The sequence below is a fragment of the Tupaia chinensis genome, unplaced genomic scaffold, assembly GCF_000334495.1.
Source record: "Tupaia chinensis unplaced genomic scaffold, TupChi_1.0 Scaffold000056_1, whole genome shotgun sequence".
Taxonomy (NCBI): Eukaryota; Metazoa; Chordata; class Mammalia; order Scandentia; family Tupaiidae; genus Tupaia; species Tupaia belangeri.
Window position 1 is genome coordinate 1,655,503 of NW_006159514.1, and position 4,136 is coordinate 1,659,638.

At 38.5% G+C, this 4,136-nt stretch overlaps 1 pseudogene; it reads right to left on the bottom strand.

The window, feature by feature from the left end:
* Window positions 1-2,912: 2,912 nt before the first annotated feature.
* On the bottom strand, window positions 2,913-3,791 carry LOC102482294 (cyclin-dependent kinase 1 pseudogene; annotated as a pseudogene).
* Window positions 3,792-4,136: the final 345 nt, after the last annotated feature.

A 4,136-nucleotide genomic window follows, 5' to 3' on the forward strand; every position in this document is an offset into this window, starting at 1 on the left:
GGTCTGGGACTTGAACTGTAGTTGGCTAGCCATATGGGAGTCCAGCACCTTAACTACCACACCAACTACCAGTGCCATAAAATGTTAACATTTTTTATTTTTTAGTCCAATTTATTGATGAAAAACAAGTTTTAAATTATCTTTAAAAAATTGTGAAATATATATAACAAAATCTATCATTTAACCATACATACTTATTTATATAAGTAATAGTTTATATCTTATATCTTCATGAGTGAATGTGCAAGAGAGAGAGAGGCAGTATCCTCTGATAGGTGTTGACTCAGCGATCCAGCCCCAGCCTTCAGCTAGCCCTGGGTCATGAGCACACACATACAGCATACTCAGGGAGGTCTCCAGATACAAGGTCTCTCATATGGAACCTTCCCACGTGGGTCAGCCTCACAGAACATAGTGTTTTACTGTTACACCACCATTTTGCCATTTTGTTTTAATTGTCAGAGGGAACATGTGCTTGCTAGAGAGAGAGAAAAGTCACCTTTGTCGCGTTGCACCCTGCTTCCTCCCTTCCCCCTCAACCCCAATTGCTACCCGCCACTCCCCATTTCTCCTTTCCATCAGAATTTTGGGCTCGCATGCACACATGCCTGGTGTGTTTTTTATACTGTCAGGGTCAGGATTCAAACAGTGGACAACCATGTGGGATCCAGCTCCTTGAACCACAGTGTTATGGGACCAGCCCTCATTTTAATAATTTTTAAGTGTACAGTTCAGTGTCATTAAGTGCTGTCCTCATAACCATTCATCTTTAGAACTTTTTCCATCTTCCCCAGCTAGATCTTTGTACCCATTAAACAATAATTCTGCATTCCACCATGCCATGCCCCTCAGCCCTTAGCAACCACCATGCTAGTTCTGTTTCTGTAAATTTGACTGTCTAGGAACTGTTACTCAACGGTTGCCCTTTACATAGCACATGTGCTCTGGATTTTCCATGTTGTAGATGCATCAAAATTTTCTTCGTTTTAAGGCTGAGTGACATTTCATTGTATGTTATATGTCATATTCTGTTTATCCATTCATTGGTTGCTGGGCACTTAGGTTGCTTCTACTTTTGGCTGTTGTGAATAATGTTTCTATGAACATGGGCATACAAATATCTCTTTAAGTTCTTACTTTCACTTCAATTTGGTTATATACTCAAAAAAAGTGGGATTGTTGGGTCATAGAGTAATTCTGCGGTTACTTTTTTGAGAGGCCACCATACTGTTTTCCACCATACCAGTTTACATCCCAAGCAGTGCACAAAAGTTGCATTTCCCCACATCCTTACCAGCACCTAATTTTTTTTTTTTTTTTTTGATCACAGCCATCCCAGTGAATGTAAAGTAGTATCTTATTGTGGTTTGATTTGTGTTTCCCTAATAATTAATGTTGTTAAGCATATTTTCATAGGCTTATTGGCCATTCGTATATCATCTTTGAGAAATACCTGTTCAAGTCTTTTGCTCATTTTTAAATTGGGTTGTTTGTTAATTGGATTTTCCTCCTTTTGGTTGTTGTTGAGTCGTCGGAGTGTTCTGTATGTATTCTGTATTTAAATCCCCTGAGTATGTGATTTGCTGTTACTTCCTTCATTTTGTGAGTTGCCACTTCATTCTATTGATTGTTTCTTTTGATACACAAAGTTTTAATTTTGTTAAGAGTCTAATTAACTTATTTTTTTGTTACATGTTTGGTGTCACACCCAAGAAATTACCAAATCTAAGATCATGATTTCTTCTCTGTTTTCTTTTTTTGGGGGGGAGAGGTTTCTTTCGCTGTAGGGCGTGTGCGCTCACCAGACAGACAGAGAGAGACATAGAGACAGAAAGCGAGAAATCACCCCCCAGGGGGGATGGTCACGCCACAATCCCTTCTCCTCCATTCTCCTCTTGGGATCTTGGACACACATGCACACGCGCCCGGCATGAGTTTTAAACCACCAGGTCTGGGACGTGAACCGTGGTCGACTACATGGGAGTCCAGCAACATAGCCATTATGCTAACTGCTGGTTCCCTTCTCTGTTTTCTAAGAGTTACAGAGTTTTAGGCCCAAGTTTTTGTATTTAGTGTAAAGTTTCAGTTACATTTTTTGTATGTATATATCCAGTTTTTCCAGCACTGTTTGTTGAAAAGACTGTCCCTTCTCCATGGGTTGTTTTTGGAATTCTTGTTGAAAATCATTTCACATTGAGTGTTTATTTTCTGGGTTTTCTCTTTTGTCTCTTTGATCCATACTTTATGACTAATTAGATGGCAGTGATGTATACTTATTTTTATTGACTAAAATTTTAAGTTCATGTCTTCTGATAGCACATATGTGTGTGAGCAAGAGAGACAAATACTTCTAGCAGAATGCCATTACCTACCTCAGCTGTAGCCAGCCCTGGATCATGGCTGAATCTGGTATACACAGGAAAGTCTCTGGATGCAAATGAAATGCTCCCATGTTGGTCAGCCTTTCAGTGTTTTATTTCTGCACCACTATTTGGTCCCACACATGCTTATTTATTTATTTTTTTTAAAGAATTACTTATTTAACTTTATTATTTTAAAGTTTGCTACTGAGCATGCATACTGACCAGAGAGAGACAGACAGAGAGAGTAAAAGTGAGAAAGCACCTCAACCACCATGCCACCTGCTGGCCCCCATATACTTTTTTTTTTTAATTTATAGTTTTATTATAGTAACAACCATGTTATAGTGAGATCTACAAACATACAGAACTATGTTTAAATTCATATAGAACAATATTTACATTTTTAAGTTATAATTTTGAAGTTAAGAGGATGAAGTACAGCATAAGTTTTACAACAAAGAAAAAAATAATATACACGACAGAAATAGAGTTAACAGTAAGAGTACAGCTCTCTGTTCATGATACACGTGGAAACTTCTTGTCAGAAAGCTACATGTTCTTAATCTGATTGTCCAAATCATTAAAATAAGCATGATTCAGGGCCATTTTGCCAGAAATTCGTTTGGTAGGATCATAAACTAACATTTTTGAGAGCAGATCCAAACCATTTTCATCCAAGTTTTTTACATGGGATAGACTTCCTGGCTTCCACTTAGGAACTATATTCTTACAGTCCTGTAAAGATTCCACTTCTGGCCACACTTCATTATTGGGGGTGCCCAAAGCTCTGAAAATTCTGAAGAGTTGATCAGTTTCTGAATCCCCATGGAAAAGTGGCTAATTTCACAAATATGGTCCCTATACTCCAAATGTCAAGTGGAGTCAAGTAATGGGCTGACCCCAGCAATACTTCTGGAGAGCCGTACCAGAGCGTTGCTACCTCATGGGTGTATACTCTAAGTGGTATTTCAAAAGCTCTGGCAAGGCCAAAATCAGCCAGTTTCATTGTTCATTTGTCATCGATGAATAGTTTTTGAGGTTTTAAGTCTCTATGAAGAGCTCTTCTACAGTGACAAAAACACAATCCCTTATAGGATTTGGTACAAATAACTCTTAACAAGTGAGGAATCAGTCCATGAGCTGACCAGGAGGGATAGAATCCAAGTATTTCTTGAGATCCATGGAAAGAAATTCTAAGATGAGATACAACCTGGAATCCTGCATAAGCACATTTTGAAGACTGACTATATTTGGATGACAAAGTTCTTTTAATAGATTTCCCGAATTGCAGTACTAGGAACCCCTTCCTCTTCACTTTCTAGCTTATTTTCTTCATAGCTACCACTTGACCTATAGTTTGGGTCTACCCTTATACACAACTCCATAGGTACCTTCTCCAATTTTCTCTGTTTTTGTATAGTCTCCCATAATTAGTCATCAGGTATGGTAGTAGATCCTGGCTTACTGTCCTGTGGCAGCTGCAGCAGCAGCCAGCTACCACGTCAGTGGCTCTCATCATTCCCATATACTTATTTTTGAACTGTGATTTAATGTTTTCAAAGTAATCCTGTATCAGGGAAGAATTGATAAGTTTTTTTAAAAGAATTAATTTATTATTATTATTATTATTATTTTAACTTGACCAGAGAGAGAAGGAGAGAGAGAAAGTGAAAGTGAGAAAGCAAGCCACCAGGTCTGGGACCTGAACCACAGTTGGCCATGTGGGAGTCCAGCACCTCAACCACCACCCCAGAGTTGCTAAGTTTTTTATAA